This window comes from Carettochelys insculpta, chromosome 3 (genome assembly GCF_033958435.1).
Source record: "Carettochelys insculpta isolate YL-2023 chromosome 3, ASM3395843v1, whole genome shotgun sequence".
Taxonomy (NCBI): Eukaryota; Metazoa; Chordata; order Testudines; family Carettochelyidae; genus Carettochelys; species Carettochelys insculpta.
Window position 1 is genome coordinate 144,978,943 of NC_134139.1, and position 21,356 is coordinate 145,000,298.

General features: G+C 45.1%; 1 protein-coding gene across 2 annotated transcripts in view; it reads left to right on the forward strand.

The window, feature by feature from the left end:
- Positions 1-21,356, forward strand: part of UBE3D (ubiquitin protein ligase E3D) — a 135,435-nt gene that overhangs the window by 60,443 nt on the left and 53,636 nt on the right. The gene's annotated exons all lie outside the window — the stretch shown is intronic.

Below are 21,356 nucleotides of genomic sequence, written 5' to 3' on the forward strand. Positions count from 1 at the left end.
ACCATTGCCCCCCAAAATGGGTATTTCTTTCTCAGCTGAATGAAGGGTCCTGTAAAGTAGGAGGACAACAGAAGCGCTATAAGGACTTGCTGAAGGATACTTTGAAGTGCAGCACTGACGTTGACACTTGAAAGACACTTGTCCAGGATCACTCAAATGGAGAGAAGTCCTGTGTGATGGTCCCTTGCATTTTGGACTTGCCCACTGACAAGCTGAGGAGGCCAAGGGCACAGGAGGAATGAGAGACTGGCTTCCAGTCATGGTCACCGGTTTCTTGCTTTACCTGGAAACATCACTGTAATAGAACTTGTGGTTCAAAGACTCCCATGGAAGATGATCATACTCAGCAACAAGTGAATGCCATCATCATCACTGTGTGCAGATGATGTTGCCTCATCTCAAAGAAGATGAATTGGAATTAGAAATGTTTCGGAAAAGAGCAATGAAAATTATTAGGATGTGGAGAGCTTAATAAGATTGCAACTATTCAACTTGTAAAAGAGGCAAATAAAGGGGAGCTTGATAGAAGTCTATAAAATCATGACTTGTAAGGAGAAAATACGTAAGGAAAGCTTATTTACTCCTTCCCATAAAGGGGGTCCCCGTAATTGCAAAATATTAAAAACCATCCTGATTATTTTTGATAAATAGTGAATGTCTAAAAGCCCAACAATGAAAAACTCATGTCTAAATACCAAACAATATGTGATCTCGAAATGTTGGATAACTCCTCATTTAATATGTGCAGTGCATTGTGGGATGTAATAGTGTATCTGTGTTTTGATAATTTTGCTAATAAAGTCTTGATTCTGAAAAGGAAAAGGAAGCTTGTGGCTTTCCTGCTGTGAAGGGCAGCATGCATTTTAAGAAAGAAAACTGAAATTAAACATGAAGCAAAACTGGCATAATAGGCTCAGGAGTGAAAGTCAGGAGGCTAGTGGTACATACACAGGCAAAGTGTGAGGAAGTAGAATATATGTAAAAAGTTTGCGAACGTCCTGCAGTAAACATGTATTGTATAACAAATCATTGTATGTGCACTGCACTTGAAGTAGGGGTTACCAAAAGTATGATTTGACTTTATTTATTAAGGACCATCTCATTGTCACATGCCTTGAAGCTCTTGAATTACTGAGTTTTTACCAAATTCGAAAAAATGGCTCTTCTTGCTGGTTCGGTTGCAGACCCCTGGGCTAGATAGACCTTTGGTCTGAACCAGCATGATTGTTCTTATGTGTCCAAGCCTGCCCATGGAGGGGTGGGGGAGGCATTTAGCTTGGGGCCCCATCTGCTGCTACCACAGGAGGAATGACAGCTAGAGCCCCAGGCCCTTTATACTGCTGCTGGAGTGCTGCATAGCACGCTCCAAGTAGCTTTCAGGGCTGGCTGGACATGGGAGGGGCGAGCACAGTGTGGTCCAAGCATCTCTGCCCCTTCTGCCCAAAGCCCCTTTTCTATCCAAGGTCCTGCCTCTTCTGGGAATGCATAGTCCTCCCCACAGTGCCCAGGGACTCAGATGCATATAAGAACTAGTGTAAAGAAATGTAAAATACGCAGGGTAGGAGGAAGCTACTTTCAGATCCATTGGCCAATAAACTGTTAGTATTTGTGCCCCAGAGATGTGAATTGCATGCTTATAATTTGCACAAGCACAAGTATTAGTATTATTTAAGTTTTGGTTTTCTATTTTGTGTATTGAAAATTGACTGCTTTGTTTGAAAATTGTCTATTATTAGTTTCTGAAAAGAGTTATTGTAATTGACTGCTAAAAATGCATTTAAAATAGTTAGAGAAATGAATTTCAACAATCACTTCCCTGAGGCTACATTAGGCAGCGCGAGTTCAAACTGCTAGGTAGACATTTTTTCCTCCCATACTCCTATGCAAGTGTAAAAATTTTGTTACTTTAACAAGATCCACAGGGAGTTAAGGTTATTTATCTAAACCCTTATTAAACACAAAAACTTTTCTATGTTTAGCCATGCAAAACACTGTTTCTTTTCAGACAATACATTGTGTTTTAGGAGTTGAATAGGACTTGATGGAGTGTAGCAGAAATGAAGGCGAAAAGTTCTTTTTCCCAGTAAGTGTGTTCTGTCTTGGTAAGCACTAATAACTACCCTAGAAGAATTACACTGACAGCACATCCTGAATTTTAAGGCTGTTTCACTGAGGGGTTGAGAATACTGCTACCATTGCCGAAAGGACGAACTGGGAACTGCTTGAAACACCACTAACAGATAGTAGGAAGTAGCCAGCCCCAAGCCCTAGCAGAAGTCTGTATTTTCCTACATAATTGTTTCTCCTCATCCACGGAATCTTAAGGGCCCTCTTTATTTTGCCATACCTCCTGTTTTTGGCTTTTGACCTCAGGTGCTCCCTTTAAACACCTCTCTAGCAGGGCTCCTGTTAGTTGGGTGTGCTGCCTTAGATTTCTTTGCTGGATCTAAAGAAATGGAGAATTAAAGAGGAATTTGCTGGGTCACTATGTTTTAGTTCCACTTTCTTTTCCTTTGAATCTCAGACGTAGATCGGGAAATGAAGGCTTTGCCAGGGCCCTGGACATAACTAATTTGATCTAAAATAAAGCGGTGAAATTAAATCAAGTAAAATCCCAGGTGAGGTTTTTTTAGAGTAAGTGACTTCATAAAAATCCAGTGGGCAGCTGGATAAAAAGTTACAAACACAGTTTTAAATCAGATTTATTCTGCTACTATTCAGAAATACTATCTATATGCCTTTTTTTAAACTCTAAAGTCCCTGCCCCAGCCTCACCCCCATATTTCTTCCTGTCTGTGAATTAGTTCCTAACATTATCCTCTGTAGTTGACTGAAGGTCATAAATGCCTGCACACATCAGCTATTTATTTATTCTGAAAAGATTTCTACTGTGTTTATCCCCACTATCTGCTGTTTTAGTATAAGTTTTGCCTCTAACCTCTTATTCCTGTTCCATACTACTAAAGATTGCATGACCTGTGTCTCTTGCTAATGTTTCAAAACCAGTGGATGAATTCCAGTCGGTAATCATCCAGCAAGAGTGCTGAAGCAACAAGGAGATTGATTCTTCGGTCTCTTAAAGCTGAGTTCATCACCTCTTCAAGTATGTCCAGATTTCATTGGATAGGGCATTCCACAGTAAATCTTTTGTTAAACGTCAAACTCCTATTTAGCTGGAGAAAAATCCATAAAGTTGCACAGTTGCTGGAAAGGCTTAAGGGTATCAGAAAATTTACCTTTTCCCGAAGTCAGTATCAGAAATCTTATTTGTGACCTCAGCAGTGTAAAATACACTTTATCTTCACTGTGAAGGATCTCTTTCGTCAAGGTTTCCATGTTATATAGCTCTGAAGGGCTATATAATAAACATCTATTGAAAGGGCCAGTATTCATCAATATGGCTTGGTCTTCACACAAGGTCATGTGGGTGCAGATTGACTGTGTACTACCTGAGAATGGCTGTTTGAAAAGGATAAGCTGCATAATGTTCCAACTAATAAACCCATAAACATTAACTATCGTAGACCTGGCAGCCTATTTCAATGACTTTGAAGGTTTTCTGAAGGAGTGCACCCTGGGGTGATCTGGCTTACACAGCTAATCGTTAAGCAACACGTGTACACCTTTTATTGAGTGAGCCTTGCACTGTTAATGCAGGTTTTACAAAAGTCTCTGACACCCTCTTGCGTGACTTAGTCAATCATACTAGAAATGGAAAAACTGCAGGGTTAACTTCTCCTCTCCTCCATCCTCTAAAGTTCTTTCTTCTTTCTGTAATGCTGGTACTTGCATCAGTCCTATTAGTCATTTCTACTTGTTTCAAGGTATAACTATCTGGTTTTTTTCATTCCTTTGGGCACCTTGCCTTTTTGGGCTATGCCATCTGACCTTATTTGTGAGGTACTCAAGTACTGGTTCAGGGGATGGCTAGAGAGACTGCAGTTCTACTGATAACAGTATGGTCTGCTCTCTGTCACTTTGGGTCCATTTTTTGGATCCTGCTCCCCTGAGGAATTGCTCTTGCACTCAGGTCTGCTGATGGGGGGTAGGGGGCAAAGGGGGCAGTTACTGCAAGCCCAACATTACAAAGGTGCCCAGAGCTGCAGCCACCGCCACTGCCAAAGTAGCAACGTCAGTGGCTAGAGCTCTGGGCCCCCTTTGAAACATTGTGGAGTGCTGTGGTGCCACTCTGCTTGTGGCTCTGAGGTAGCATTGTGGGGGGGTGGGGGTGAGGGGCTGGACAGGTCTGACTGCTAGAAGTCCTGCCTCTTTTGCCTTTGGCAAGGGTGGCGAGCTGCGCCCCCCGCCCCGCCCTTCTTCCTTGCCCTTGGGCCCATGGTGGCTGCTGTTTGTTGCAACTGTGAACTGGAAGAGACATTGCAGCTGCATGCAAAAATCCCACCACCTGGTAACTGGAGGGTTGGAGCCCCCTGTATATCATGAAGCTCAGCCATGGTTTTTATGCGCTGCTTTCTGGTGATGACTTCCTCTTGGTGATCATACAGTGGGAAAAGTAAAGAGGAGGTTCCCCAGTCTTTCCCTCCTCCTGTGTCTATATATATGTCTATAAAACAATGAGTATCCCTGAGCAAAGGGAGCACTCTTTTTGAGAACCCCTGTTTAAATGCTGGCTGCATTTAAATTGTTTCTCCAGGCTTGCTTTTAGATTTTCCAAGTCACAGCAGCAAGGTAAAGGAATCTTGATTCTACTGCTGTGTGGGAAAAGTCTGATCCACAGCAGTGGTTCTAGTGTTATCTGTAGGCGGACTCAGAAAGAAATCATACATCTTCTTCTCCACAACCATAAAGCATTTAAAAAAAATCCCATCCCAGCACACAGAGTTGCAGTACTAGAGAAGTGAAAGATGTCAGTGCAAGTTGAGACTTGTGGTGCTCCTGGCTGACCAAAATTAACAAGGGTTAGTTGCTGGTCCCAAGTTAGGTCCTGGTCCCATTGCTGTAACAGAGTTTATTCTGTCAGGAGACCAGTATGCTTCTAACTTCCCCAGAAGACTAGGGCTACCATGTAGAGAAGGGGACATCCCTGAGGGGAAGTGTATCTGTATAAGTATCTGCCATCACATACATAGTTCATTAATACAATGCAAGTTGGTAGATACGGATAGATATCCTCCCGTTCAAGGGTGTCCTCTTTTTTGAAAAGTCAAATATGGTAACCCTACAGAAGACCTATTAGCTTAAAAAGAAATACCCCCAGTGCCAGCCCCCGGTGTACTACTGTTTAGTCTTGTGTTATTGTTTCTAGGCAAGATTTTCAAGAAGTGGTAGCAAACCTACAATAGCAGATTCTGTTCCCTATTAGTGTCTCCTTTGTTTGGTATCAGGCCAGGTCATGGTACAGAAATATCATTGACTGGGAAACCCCTTGGGATGGACAGAAGAAAGATTATGGAAAGAACTGGAAGTATTAGTACATAAGCTAAACTGTGATTTGGTATCACAAAGGCTTGGTGGGCTAAGTCTCATGACTGGAATATTGATAAAGAGGGGTATAGCTTCTCCAGAAGGGATGGGGAGAAGGAGTTGTGTTATACAGTAAGAATATGTAGATATACTTGAAGGTCCAGCAGGAGGTGGAGGCAAAAACCAGTTCAGCATCTCTACGTAAAGATAAAAGGGATGAAAAATAGTGTTATTATCATGATAGGGGTCTACTGCAGATTCCCAAATCATGAAGATGAGGTAGATCAGGCATTTCTAGAACACACAACAGAAATATCCAAAACATCAGATCTGGAAGAAATGCAGGCCATCAACTGCCCAGACATCTGTTAGAAAAGTTGTATAGAAAAAAATTGCACTAAAAATGTGGATTGTACTGGAGACAACTATTTGTTTCAGAAAGGGGGGAAGTAACCTGGGGGAAATCCATTTTAAATTTTATTCTGACAAACGAGGAATTGGCAGTGAATCTGAAAGTAGAAGGCAGTTTGGATGAAAATGATCATAAAACTAGAGCTTTCATGATTTTAAGGGAAGGAAGATGTGAGAGCACTAGATTAAGCAGAATGGACTTAAAAGAAAAAGCAGACTCTTAAGGACTCAGAGAAATGGCAGGCAAGTTTGATGGGAAGAAAATTTAAGAGAGTTCAGGACATCTGGCATTTTCTCAAGGAGATAATATTAAAGGCACAACTGCAAATTGTCTTGATACAAAGAAAAGATAGAACCATACTGGCTTCTTACTATTCTTCCTATCAGGAGCTGTTTAATTACCTGAAAATCAAACAACAATGCTGCAAAAAGTGGGAAGTTGGACAAATAGCTGAAGTGAAGTACAAAAGAATGGCACAACTATATAGTGACAGAATGAGAACGGTTAAGGAATAAAATGAGTTGTATCTAGCCAGGAACATAAAAGTACATAGGAAGGTTCTTTAAATACATTATAAATACATTATACAAAGAGAAGGATGAAGGAAAGTGCAGAAGGGGAAACAGAGTACCTGTTTTTAAGTAGGGGAGCAAAGGATACCCAGGGAATTGTCTTGTCAATCTAACTTAGATACTTGGAAAGATACTAGAACAAAGAATTAATTAAACAGTTGGTTAGTACACAACTGGATGATAATAGGGTTAAAAGGAATAACTAGCACATCTGTGTCGAGAACAAATCATGCCAAACTAACCTAATTTCCTTCTTTGACAGGCTTACTGGCCTAGGGGATGGGGGTAAGAGGCCAACATGAGATCTTGATGTTAGTTTGACTTTTGGTGCAGTTCCACATTACATTATGGGAACTAGCGAAATAAGTCTAGATTAAATTATTATCAAATGGGTGTGCAATTGCTTGAAAACCCATACTCAGTGAGTAGTTAACAATAGTTCACTGTCAAACTCAGACATCTGATTTAGTGGAGTCCCACAGGAGTCAGTCTTGGGTCCATCATTATTCAATTATTTCATTAGAGGCTTGAATAATGAAAGGGAGAGTTTTATGAAATCCATAAAATTTGTGGATGATATCAGGATGGGGGGTTGCAAGCTTTTTAGTTAGGAAGCAAAATATCAAATGTGCAACTACAAAATGGGGAGTAATTGGCTAGGTGGTAATATTGCTGAAAAGGAACTGACAGTGATAGTGAATCAAAGTCAACTGATGCAGTTGTGAAAAAGAGGAATATCATATTGAAGTGCATTTACGGAAGTGTTGTATATAAGACACCAGTGGTTACTCTCCCATTCTGCTCAGCAGTGATGAGGCCTCAACTAGAGTTATGTATCCGGTTTTGGTTGTCACATCTTAGGAAAGATGTGGACAAATTGGAGAGTCCAGAGGAGAGTAGCAAAAATGATGAAGGATTTAGAAAACCTGACCAATGAGAAAATGTTAAAAAATAAAGTCCAAAAGCCTACCCTTGTTTCGTCTTGAAAAATTAAGATTGAGTAGGAACCTATAAACAGTCTTCAAATATCAAAACAGCCTTCACAGTTAAGAAAATTGTGATCATCCACAAAGGTTATTAGGAAAATTTTAATCTGCAGCAAAGGAGATTAGGGAAAAATTCGAAGTATAAGAGAAATTAAGCTTTTCAAATAGGCTTGAAGGGAAATTGTAGAAGATTTTTAAAAATGTGTTGGACAGACACCTTCCAGGGATGGTCTTATGTCAATGGTTTTCACTTTGGCTACATCTGTGCTTTCCCCCTTCTTCGAAGGGGGCATGGTAACTAGGCCGATGGAAGTTTCCTAATGAAGTGCTGTGATGACATCCTCAGGACCATTCAGCTAGTGTGTATATACCACCTGCATGCAGCCCACATAACGTATAGAGAGCTGCATATGCCACCCACAGTGGTAAACAGAGGCTATGTCTGCACTTGCCCTGTACTTCAAAGTGGGTGTGGTAGTCAGGATGATGGGAGATTCCTAATGAAGTGCTGTGATGGATGTGCTTCTTCGAAGTGCCTTTACTCCCAAAAATTTTATGGACTGCAAAATTAGGAATCTCCCATCAGCCTGATCGCTATTGTGGGCGGCATATGCCGCTGTCTATGGCTGTGTCTACGCTGGCACAAATCGTTGAAATAGCCATGCTAATGGCCATTTTGAAGATTAGTAAAGAGGCGCTGAATTGAATGTTCAGCTCCTCATTAACATTAGCACACTTCCGGCCACAGCGCTTTGAAAGCCCTGCTTTCAGATGCCCACAGTGTGGCCACACAGGGGTCCTTTTGAAAAGGACCCAGCACATTTTGAAAGGGAATGAAGGGGATTTCAAAATGTGCCAGGTCCTTTCAAAAATGACCCCCGTGTAGGTGTGCCACACCGCAGCCGGAAGCGTGCTAATGCTAATGAGCTAATAATATTCAATTCAGCGCCTCAATTCAATGTTAGTGAGCTAACATTTAATTCAGCACCTCGTTAGTAATCTTCGAAATGGCCATTAGCATGGCTAGTTCAAAGATTTGTGCTAGTGTAGACACAGTCTATGTGTTACGTTGGCTGCATGCATACGGTATATACGTTAGCTGCATGGTCCTGAGGAAGTCACATGGACCAGAGCTGTGTGCTGTTTGGGAATGAGAACTAGGTCTGGGTTTACTTGTTCTGCACAAGGGCTGGACTTTGATGACTTGAGGTCCCTTCCAGCCTTACATTTCTTTCAAACTATAACACAGGTTGTGACATTAGAAGCAGTCTGTGACATGTTCCTTTGTCTTTTCACCTATTCCAAACAGTACAGTCTACAGTTATTGCTATATATTAAAGAAATAACAACCCAGATATTCTCATGTAGGTGAAGATGCATTCAAGAAAGAATGAAATGGTACTAGTTGGAAGAGGAAAACATTTCAGGGAATTGGAAAGTGCCACTCTTTCCTTATGCACTCGGGGCGTGTGTAGCTTACTGCTGGCAAGAAAAAAGTGCAGCCTTGGGTAATGCTAGAACACTTGCTAATTTTAGATACTAAAACGAGTAATAATAATCAAAAGTGCCACCTTTTGTTACTGCCTAGCCCATTCCTACTTGGCAGTGATCTATTGTAGTTCATAGTTGAATCCACTCCAATCAGAACTACTGGAATTGTTTCAATGAGAAATTCAACAAGTTGTGACTTAAAAGCATAGCAACCTTGCCTCTCTTTCTTCACAGAACAGACCCGTTAAGTTGAAAGACAGCACATGGTAAAGCACTGTCCACACAACATTTATGAGAGTAATTTGGCTCTCCTTTTAATGGGAGGCACATTGGTTGACTGCTGGGAATGTTGCAAATTACATTGTACTCTGGAACTCAACCAGTAACTTGGCATGCAATGGATATTAATGAGCAGCTTCAGCAATCTTCAGCCAGTGCCCGCTAGGGGAGCTGGGCTTTTGCACTTTCTTCCTCTTGTATGCTCTGAGTACCAGAGGTGCAAGCTCTACTTATGTACCTTACCTAGTCAAAAATGATGCTGGGAATTAAGAAGTAGGTTCAGGGAAATAAATCTTGAATGAAAAGTGGGAGAGGAAAAAAGAAAAAGGAAAGAAAATAGTTGTATTCAAGGCTTAGTTCAGCTTTGTTGTTCAGAGCTTCTTTTCATCCTCAGCTGCCTCATTACATACAGGAATTCACACTTTTTCCTCCCCTTTCCTCTGTAAGGTAAGTTTCAGTGCAAAAGCATCAACAGTTTTTGTAATGCAGGTTGAACCTCTCTCATCCAGCAGCCTCAGGACCTGACCAGTGCTGGTTGAGCGAATTTGCCAGACCATGGCTATGTCTACACTAGCCCCAAACTTCAAAATGGCCACGCAAATGGCCATTTTGAAGTTTACTAATGAAGCGCTGAAATGCATGTTCAGTGTTTCATCAGCATTCGGGCGGCCGCAGCGCTTTGAAATTGATGCGGCTTGCAGCCACACGGATCATCCCGACGGGGCTCTTTTCGAAAAGACCCCTCCTGCTTTGAAGTCTCCTTATTCCCATCTGCTCATGGGAATAAGGGGACTTCGAAGTAGGAGGGGTCCTTTTGAAAAGGAGCCCCGTCGGGATGATCCATGTGGCGGCGAGCCGCGTCAATTTCGAAGCGCCACAGCCGCCCGCATACTAATGAAGCGCTGAATATGCATTCCAGCGCTTCATTAGTAAACTTTGAAATGGCCATTTGCGTGGCCATTTCGAAGTTTGGGGCTAGTGTAGACACGGCCCATGGATGGTCAATATTGTCTAGCAGCATTACCAACGCTTGTGCTGCTTACTGGGCTCTTAGAAGACATGTAGATGTAAATTAGAACTAAATAACAGCATAGAACACTGAGAGCCAGAACTTGTGGCTGGAAACAAAAGTTTATGGGACCGCAGGAAACTTGGCCGCACCCATTATAAGCAACAGAGAGATAGCTGTGTTAGTCTATATAACTATCAAAACAAAAAAGCAGTCCAGTAGCGCTGTAGAGACTAACGAAATAATTTATTAGGTGGTGAGCTTTTGTGGGATAAACCCACTTCTTCAGACCATAGCAATGCCAGAACAGACTTAATATTTAATCAAAAATAGTTATCAAGGTTGACAAATCAGAAGAAGTCTAATCAAGGTGGTCAAATCAGAAAGAAGGGGGAAGTTGTTGCGGGGGAGTCAAGAGTCGGATAAACCAAAGTATGTAAAAGAGTCCATATAATGACACAAGTAATTGGCGTCCCGATTCAAACCATGTGTTAATGTGTCGAATTTGAATATAAAAGAGAGTTCAGCACTCTCTCTTTGCAGCCAATTCTTGAAGTTCTTTTTCAGTAAGACACAGACTTTCAGGTCATTAACAGAATGGCCCACTCCATTAAAGTGCTGGCTGACAGGCTTGTGACTGAAGAGCTTTCTGATGTCTGTTTTGTGTCCATTCATTCTTGTTGAAGCGTGTTTACCATTTGTCCTATATACAAAGTATGTGGGCATTGTTGGCACATGATGGCATATATGATATTAGTAGAGGAACATGAGAATGTGCCCATGATTCTGTGAATAACCTGGTTAGGTCCAGTGATGGTGTCTCCAGAATAGATATGTGGACAAAGCTGGCAACAGGGCTTGTTGCAAGTAAAAGTTCCAGGACTGGAATTATTGTGGTATAGTCTGTGGCTGCTGGTGAGAATCCTCACAAGGTTGGGAGTTGTCTGTAGGAGTGAACAGGCCTGTCATCGAGGGCCTTCTTGAGTGTGGCATCCTGATTAAGGAAAGGTTGTAGGCCTTTAATGATGTGTTGCAATGGTTTGAGTTGGGGGCTATAGGTAATGACCAATGATGTTCTGTTGTTGGTTTTTATGGGCCCATGTTCAAGTAGCTGGTTTCTGGGTATTCGTCTGGCCCTGTTGATTTGTTTTTTTACATCTCCTCATGGGTAATTCAGGTTTATGAAGTAGTTTTGGCCCATATCTCTCACGTGGAGTGGTCAAGTCATAAGTTGATGGTGGGGTGCGGATTGTTAAAGTCTCTGTGGAATTCTTCTACAGCCTCTATACCAGGGGTCCAAATCATAAAGATGTCATCAATGTATCGTTAAATAAAGGAGGAGTAATAGGGGATGAAAGCTGAGGCATCGTTGTTCCAGGTCAGTCATAAATATATATAGCATATTGTGGGGCCATGCTGGTGCCTGTAGCAGTTCCACTAATCTGGAGATATAAGTTGTCCCCAAATTGGAAATAGTTGTAGGTGAGAGTTACAGAGGTTAGACACCGGATTGGCTTTGGTGACATCAGGGATGATATTTCTGATCGCTTGTAATCCATCTTCTACCACCTAATAAATTATTTTGTTAGTCTTTGAAGTGCCACTGGACTGTTTTCTTGTTTCCATTATAAGCAGTCATTCGGCTAACTAAAATCATGCCAGATTACAGATGTTGCCAGGCAAGAGAGTTCCAAATAGAGAGATTCAATGTATAAAGATAATATTGGGATTGATTTTTAGATTTATTAATTTTAGCCACTACATCCAATTAACACTTAAAATGTACTAATTCAAGTAGATTGTTACATTTCTAACATTAATCTTATTCTTAATGTGATTGTTTATTGTCTCAGGATGTAATTATGTGGTAAGATGATAATGTAGCTACTGGTAAACTGATGATACATCTCAGAATCAGGGATTTCCTCTTGTTATTTCAGTTTCCCTCACTTATATGAGTAATCCTATTGCAATCAATATTTGAAGCCAGTGGCCAAATTCTATTTTCATTTATAATGTTGAAAATCTGGAGCACCTCCCTTGAAACCAATGATGTGAGACAAGAATAACTAAGTATCAGAGAAGTAGCTGTGTTAGTCTGTATCTTTGAGGGCAACAAGAAGTCCTGTGGCACCTTGTAGACTAACAGATATTTTGGAGCATAAGCTTTCATGGGCAAAGTCCCACTTCATCTGATGAAGCAGGTCTTTGCCCATGAAAGCTTATGCTCCAAAATATCTGTTAGTCTACAAGGTGCCACAGGACTTCTTGTTGCTCTCAAAGAATAACTAAGAACATATTCGCCTAGTAAAGCCACTCAGTGAGTAAAGTGAGCAAAATTTATACTTTGCAGGTGAGATGTAACAGTTTGACTTTTCAGAGTTCTGCTTCTTTTAAATTATTAGAACGTGACATAAGAACAGCCATACATTGACCAAGGCCGGGTGCCCCAGAGGGAATGAGCAGAATAAGTAATTGTCAAGTGATCCACGCCCTGTCACTTCTTCCCAGCTTCTGACACAGAGGCTAGGGACATCATACCTGTCCATCCTGGCTAATAGCCTTGATGAACTTGTGTTTTGTGAATTTAACTAGTTCTTTTGTAAATGCTCTTAAAGCTTTGGCCTTCGCAACATCCAGGTTGACTGTGCATTGTGTGAAAAAACACTTCCTTTTGTTTGGTTTAAATGTGCTGTCTATTAATTTCATTTTGTGAAACTCTAGTTCTTGTGTTATGAAAGAAAGTAAATAGCACTTCCTTATCTGCATTCTATACACCAACCATGATTTTATAGTCCTATGTTTTCCAAGCTGGAAAGTTCTCATTTGTTTAATCTCTCCTCATGCAGAAGCTGTTCCATACTTGTCATAATTTTTGTTGCTCTTTTCTGAGCCTTTTCCAGTTTTTATGTATTTTTTTCTGAGCTGAGGCAACCACATCTGTACACAGCATTCAAGCAGTGGTAGTACTATAGATTTATATAGAGTCAATATAATATCTTCTGTCTTATCTGACTCTTTCTTAATGATTCCCAACATGGTTTGCTTTTTTTGACCTCTGTTGCACATTGGGTGGCCATCTTAGCAAACTAAGCACAGTCATTCTAAGATAGCTTGCGAAGATATTAGTAACAGCTAATTTAGACAGTGTTGTTTTATATGTATAATTAGGTAAAATGCTTTGAGAACTAATAGTTTAACAATGCATAAATATAATAAAATGGATGTAATTGGGTCTTTCATTGTCTTTTAATAAGAACTAAATCCTTTATATCTACAGTTTATTACTTCAGCTTTTAGAACTGAGAAGTATTTAATGTATTTTCTGCAGTTTCGCGTTCGAAATATGAGTAAAATTTGAATTGTTCTAAATAATGGACACCCTTACTGAAGAAAAAGACATAATTATACGTATAGGTCCATTTGAAAAGCTGTAAGTACAGTTTATCAATTTGATTTTTCTTGTCTGAAAAATCCATACTTACCAAAACGCGTTAATAGCAATGAACAGGTGCTCATTTAGTCAGGTTAAGTTTGAATTATCTCTTAAACTCATTTTCTTAACATAAAATGTGTTCTTTTCTAGTTGTGACAAGCTAAAAATTAATGCAGAATTTATGCTTCCTAGGAGAAAATGCTTTAGACTTGTTACAGCCTTTTTACAGGAGAATTCCAGGTACCTTTTTTTTTTTTAATCAAGCTCCAGACATCCAAATTGTCTTAATTCATCTGTGTTCCCAGAAAAAAGAATAAAGTATGCTTAATCATGGATGAGAATATGTATTACTAGCTGATTGGTAAGAATATTTTATAAGAATGATCAAGAAGATTTGAGAGTATAGAAATTCACAGATATCCAAAATTATCTTAATTCTGTCCCAGAGTGATGAATTGGCACAATAAGACCTAGATACTTCGAGGCTTGTTGCTTCCTCAGTACCAAAAATGCTGCTCTGTAGAATGTCCTGCTCCTGTCAGACCCACCTGGGTTCACATCCTTTTTTGGCCTGCCTCTCCCTATTAATCTCTTTCACTTCCCTTACCCATCCTTTTGAGGCAAGTCTGTCAAATGCTGCTTTAACATTTCCATAGGTATGATGCTCTGGAGGGTGATTGATCCTCATTGGTCCAGGCTAGTCTATAACTAATTCAGACCCTAGTGAAATTCCATGTACTTAAAAATAAATTCATTCCTTGTTCTTATAAAGGTAAAGAATGAAGTGGGTTGCTACTGGAGTGCAGATGTTTAGTTTGAAAAAAAACAAAAACAAAAACAAAAACATGGTCTCCATTCTTGAAATTAAACATTTGCAGAGGACTTTAGTTTATAGGTTCTTTATGGAAGAATTGCATTACATTCATTGCTCTTCCATATTGTTTACATGTTGTCCAGAGCTTAGTGACTAACAGTTCTGCATTATTTTTATGCCATCTTCAGATCATTTCAGGAATAAACAAAAAAGTGTGAATAATATAGTCTCCTGTTATATTAAATGTGTGGACACATCATCTAGCATACCATAATTGGTTGTTTATTAAACTGCTTGAAAATGAAGTCAACTAAGACCATTTATTTAACAAGTGTGTCCTTAAAGTCACTTAGAAGTGTGTGGGTGATGGAAAGGATAATACTAATGAAGTGTCAGAGTCAGGACTGAGCATTTGGCAGCTCTGCACATCAGATTTCTCAGTAAGGCTCCAACAAGCTTAACTTTAAGCATACATGTAGCATTTTTTATTTTTATTTCTACTCTAGTCTAAATACACACTTTGTGTAGTAAGGTTAGAACCAAAGAAGTCAACCTATCCCTGTGTCCTATTGCTTGTATCAGCAGTGCCTTATATAATAGCTGTGATCATTTCTCACTTGTGGTCTGTCACTCTTTAGAGTAGCACAGACTATAACTTTTACAGAGTCAGTACAGTGAAACTGAGTTTTGATGGAGGGAAGATGGGACAAGAAGGAGTTGTTCAAAAGCAACTTTTCTGGCCTGTTACTGAGTGTGGTGAGTTGCACCCAAATTTCCTTAGTTGGAAGATGGTTACCATTGATAGGCTCAAAAAAAGTATGTAAATCCTTGAGAAAAAGATAGTGTAATCAAACAAAGTGTGGTGCAGTTTACTGAATGCCTTGAAGATGAAGGGCTCAGACCTCAAATTTCATAAGATAGGTGGGAAGCCTGTTGCAGAGCAAAAGACAAGTTTGATGTGCTTATGGTAGCTTGTGTTGCTAAGGAGAGGCATTGCCTCTTTCTGTGTTAGCTAATTCATGCTAATATTCTCCCAATTAAGCAGTATTCATTGCCATTCCTTGTTGCTAGATGACATGGGAGCTCAGGACATTCTTGTGTTGGATGGTCTGATTAAGACAAGTGTGCTGTATTGGTTTTGGGTAATGACACACATTTTTTAAGCTCTGTGGCAAACCTCTTTAAGAAATTTGCCATAAAAATGATTTAATATAAAGACTGAGAGCTACTATAATTAACCAACCATATCTGAACAAATTTATAACCCTTCACACTAATATTCATTGGTAATCTAGTTATCTGTGAAGCAAAGACTTTATGATAAAAGGGTTGGGTGTCAATATATTTTTGGTAAAGTAGAAGAATTTATTTTGTAGGATATCTGGAAAATCACACAAGGCTAACTAAGTATATTCAATTAATTTAGAAAATTGCTTTTGCTATTTTAAACGTAAGCCTTTTTTCCAGTAAGTGTACTAGATGATCTGTACAGCAAGAGTATATTCTATTTTTACTTTCTATTATTCTAATCAGTTTCTAAGTTGTGTTTGGAGTATTTCGGAGCTGTTTGTTTTTTTACCTCGTTTTGAATAATTACATTATAATGTATTACATTATACATTATAAGGTGCTTCTAGCTAAGAAAGCTAGTGATTTTATTTTTAACTTATGACTAGGAAGCATTTCCAATAAGGAAATAACTGGTAGGCATTGCTGAATTTTAACACTATATGGCTACGTCTACACGTGAACCCTACATCGAAGTAGCCTATTTCGATGTGGCGACATCGAAATAGGCTATTTCGATGAATAACGTCTACACGTCCTCCAGGGCTGGCAACGTCGATGTTCAACATCGATGTTGCGCAGCACCACATCGAAATAGGCGCCGCGAGGGAACGTCTACACGCCAAAGTAGCACACATCGAAATAGGGATGCCAGGCACAGCTGCAGACAGGGTCACAGGGCGGACTAGCGCTTCCGGGGCAACAGCTAGCCGCTCCCTTAAAGGGCCCCTCCCAGACACACACAGCCTGCACAGCACGCGGTCTGCAGAGCCATAGGCATGCAGACCTCGGGCGACGCAGTCATGGACCCCCATCAGCAGCAGCAGCAGCAGCAGCAGCAGCAGCAGCAGCAGCAGCAGCCAGAGGTCCACCCAGCCCTCCATGCAGGAGCAGGGCTTGCCCTGATCCATGCCATGCGGGAGGCAGCTGAGCACCTCCTTGCCACACTGGAGGAGGAGTGGCCCGCAGGGGAGCAGGACTCAACCCCCAACCATGCAGCACCCCGACCCCCCCCGCCTCACATGCCAGCGGCTGTGGAGCTACCCCACCAGCACCGACTGGTGGGAGCGGCTGGTGCTTGAGGAGTGGGACGGCGACCGCTGGCTCAGGAACTTTAGGATGAGCCGGCAGACATTTATGGAGCTGTGCCAGTGGCTCACCCCCGCACTCAGGCACCAGGACACCACCATGTGGCGTGCCCTCCCAGTGGAGAAATGGGTCGGCATCGCTGTCTGGAAGCTGGCCCCTCCAGACAATGACCGATCCATGGGACAGCAGTTTGGCGTCGGCAGGGCCACCGTCGGGGCTGTCCTCATGGAGGTAAGAGGACCCACGGGGAGAGGGGGAGGCAGCTCTGGGAGGGCAGGGGAGGGGAGGGGGGCCCTGGCAGGGAAGGGGAGGGCAGGGCAGGGGGGCCCTGGCAGGGCAGGGCCACGCACCCCCTGCTCACCCCTCATTGGTGCTCTCCCATGTGCTTCCCCTGCAGGTCGTGCGCGCCATCAACGCCATGCTCCTCCACAGGCTCGTGAGGCTGGGGGACCCAGATGCCACCATTGTGGGCTTTGCCATGCTGGCTTCCCCAATTGCTTCGGGGCTCTGGATGGGACTCGCATCCCTATCCGCGCCCCGCAACACAGTGGAGGACGCTACATCAACCGCAAGGGCTACCACTCAGTGGTCCTCCAGGCCTTGGTGGACAGCCGGGGCCATTTCCAGGACGTTTATGTGGGCTGGCCTAGCAGCACCCACGACGCCCGGGTTTTCTGGAACTCGGGCCTGTGCCGCCGGCTGGAGGCGGGGACCTACATCCCCCAGCGGGAGATCCCTGTGGGGGACACGACCATGCCCCTCTGCATCATCACAGATGTGGCATACACCCTCCGGCCCTGGCTCATGCACCCGTACACGGGCCATCTCTCTGCCAGCCAGGAGCGCTTCAACCAGCGCCTGAACCATGCGCGGCAGGTGGTGGAGCGCTCATTTGGCCGCCTCAAAGGGCGCTGGAGATGTCTCCTGACCTGCTTGGATGCGGGCCCCAACAACATCCCCCAGATTGTGGGTGCCTGCTGCGCCCTACACAATCTGGTGGAGAGCAAGGGGGAGGCCTTTTTTTCAGGGCTGGGCTGTGGAGGCCGGCAGGGCCAACGTTCAGCCACCCGCTGCCCCCAGTCGGCAGGTGAACCCCGAAGGGACCTGGGTCCGGGAGGCCCTGTGGGCCCACTTCGAGAAGGCCGCGGGGTGAACTCTGCCAGGCCCCCCACTGCGCCCCCCCCCTTCCTCCACAACACTCCCTGCCCCTGCGCCCACACCACGGAGCACCCAACAGCACACCCCCCCACACACTTTTCCTGGACAAATAAAAGCATGCACTTGTTTGTAAAATCAAACTGGTTTTCTTTTAACTGTTCTTTTAACTAATACCAAACTATATACAAGAACTTCTAACTATTGTAAGTGAAAAATAAAAAAGTATGCATATATTTACAAAAAAACCCCAGGGATTGTAAGGAAGGGGAGAACTGTTTACATGGGGGGGGACGGGGCAAACGGGGGGCACACGGGGGGCACAAATGAATAAGTCCAAACTATATACAAGGGGGGGGGCCACGTCCTGGGCCCCACGCCCCTATAGTCCGGCACTGGGGGTGGGCAGCCGGGAGCCCCGCCTCAGCCGCAGCCCTGTCTGGGGCTGGCTGGGGGCCGGGTGGACCGGCAGATACATCCGGCAAGTCTCAGCTGGCCCCAGGTCTCCCTCGGCGGTCCGGCCCTCGGTGGCGGGGCGACGGCAGACGGCGCAGCGACGAGCAGAGCAGCGGGTGGCGCGGTGGGTGGAGCACTCAGGGCGGGTGCAGCGGCGGCTGGCGCGGCATGGGGGGCCAGGTAGTCCACTAGCCGGTTGAAGGTGTCCATGTAGGCCCCCCATGCCTCTTGGCGCCAGGCCAGCGCCCGCTCCTGGAGATGGAGGCGGTGTTGCTCCACCCGCAGGCGCTGCTCCGCGACCTCCAGCTGCCGGTGGTGGAGGACCAGCAGCTGGGGGTCCATCGCCGTCGAGTGGTGGTGCTGGGTCCGCCGTCTTGCCCGCCGTGGGGCCGATCGGTCTTCCGCCGAGGGGCTGGCCTGGAGCGATGGCCCCGGAGGGGATTCCGGGACCACTAAAGCCTCGCCGGCGCTCTCCGGTCCTTCCGATGGTGCAGCTGTGGAACACAGGAGGGGGGGAAGAAGAGTGGAGACAGGCGTTAGTGTGGGCCCCGAGCCGTGGCCCTTGTCCCCTCACCCCTGTGCTGCAGGTTCCCCATCCCCGTCCCCGGGAGATGCTGCTGTGATGGGGGTTCAAGGGTCCCCCTGCACTGCACCCCGTCCCCCGGCAGGAGTGACTCTCACTTCACTCAGCAGGGTCTGACAGGAGAGGTTTCTTAGACAACAGGTGCCCAGTTTCTCCCAGAAGTGACAGTACAGCAGTCAGAGACAGTCCTTCCAACCCGTCCTGGAGAGAAGACCCCAAGGGGTGCCCCTCTGGGGTGTAGCTTTCCCCCTCCTCAGGCTGGCTGCCTTCCAGCTCTCCCTTCCCCTAGCCTCTACCTACAGCCCCCCCCGCACCAATTCAAAGCCAGCTCGGCTCCTCCCTCCTCTTTGTTCAGGGCAGAGGTGTAACTTGCCAGTTGTAGCCCCAGGATCATCCTTAGCCACTGGGAGCTATTCAGCTTGTTGCCCATATCTAGCCTGAGACTCGCATTTGCACTCCCCCCACTCCATCGCATGCTGCTGCTGCTGCTGCTGTTGCGAGGTGTCCCACCCCTTCCTCCTGGGGGACCCTAGAGGTTCCGCTCCCCCCAGCCCCGGGGATGGGGCATGGCACCGTCGTGCTGGGCGGTGGAGGGGGCAGGGGTTGATGCACTCCTGTGAGGCACATGGCACTGCTGTCCTTGGGGCCATGGCCATCTGGGCATGTGGAGGGCCCTGGCCACATATCTATTACCCCCGCCCCTCAACCCCAGGGGTGTACACTGGGGGGGCACATACCTGTAGGTCCACTCCCACGGTCGGGGGACAGCCGGGGGGCGGACGCCCGGCTGCTGTTCCGGGATGGCAGGAGGAGGATCTGGAGCCCGGTGTCGGTGGAGGAGGAGTCCCCTTCCTCCTCCTCCTCCTCCTCCTGCTCCGGTGCCCCGGGGTGGGCTCCAGGGGGGGCCCCCAGGGTGCGGGGCTTGCCTCCGGGGCGGATTCCGGCTCCGGGGCCTGCTGGGGCTCCTCAGCTGAGGTATCAAGAGTGGCCGGAGGGGAGGAGGTGTGCCGGGGGCCCAGGATGTCCCTGAGCTCCCTGTAAAAGGGGCAAGTGACGGGGGCGGCCTCAGATCGGCCGGCCGCATCCCGGGCCCGGGCGTAACCCTGCCGCAGCTCTTTGACTTTACTCTGGACATGGTCCGGAGTGCGGGCAGGGTGACCCCGGGCGGCCAGGCCCTCGGCCAGCCGAGCGAACGCATCCGCGTTCCGCCTCTTGCTCCCCATTACCTGGATCACCTCCTCCTCACTCCAGAGCCCCAGCAGGTCCCGAAGCTCGGCTTCCGTCCAGGAGGGGCCCCGCTGCCGCTTGCCGCCCTGGCTCCTCTTGGGGGGGGTCCCTTGGGAGCGCTGGGGGGGCTGCCGGGCGGCCATCGCAGCTGGGGTGGCAGACAGTGGTGTCTCAGAGACGTGCAGGCTGGCCGCATGTCTGGGCTGCCGCCTGCACGTTCTCTCAGCTTCCTGCACAGGAAAGGGAGGGGGAGGGGACCTTTAAGGGGCCGCTCCACGCGGCCACCATTGAGCTGAGGGGCTGTAGAGAGCGTCTCTCAACCCCTCAGCTGATGGCTGCCATGGAGGACCCCACAATTTCGATGTTGCGGGATGCGCAACGACTACACGGTCCCTACTTCGACGTTGAAGCCCAGTAGGGCTGGTCAGTTTTCTGGCTGCTTTTCCCTGCCTTCCCCAACTGCCTGGCTGTCAGGCTGACAGCTGCCTGGGTGGAAGAAAGCCTAGGCAGGCTGCCAGCTGCAGAGCAGCTTCAAGTTGTGCTTAATTCACATTAAAACGAGTTACGCACAACTTGAAGCTGTGTATTTCGGGGGTTTATTGTGTCTCTCAAAGTGAAAATCTTCATCCCCAGGAAGCCAGTAGAAAGGAGCATAAACTGTGCAAGGTAACAAGTACTGTAGTCACATTAGTCTGTTTCACCAAAAGCAACAAGGAGTCCTAGTGACATTTTAAAAACTGACACATTTACTTGGGCATAAGCTTTGGTGGGTAATCTAGGCTTGATTTTGGCTGTTGTGTATTTTCCATTGCTATATCATAAAAATCAGTTGATATCTGTTCCCTGGTCTTCCTATCCTTTCATCAGTGATAAGTGACAGTTTTGCTACTGAAAGCAAGATAAAAAATAAAAAGGATCTCTAATTACGTGTTGATAGGAAATTGGCAGTGGCAGCTGAGATCTGATTCAGAATATTGTTAAAACATAGAATTACAAATGTAGAATGAATTGTTCTGATGAGTGCTAAATTGTCCAGTCTCGTTATGTATGGTTTGGGAAAATTGGCAACAGTAGCAAAATGCACCTCACATTTACCAACTTTTTAAGGAAGATATGTTGTCCTGTGGCACCTAAAG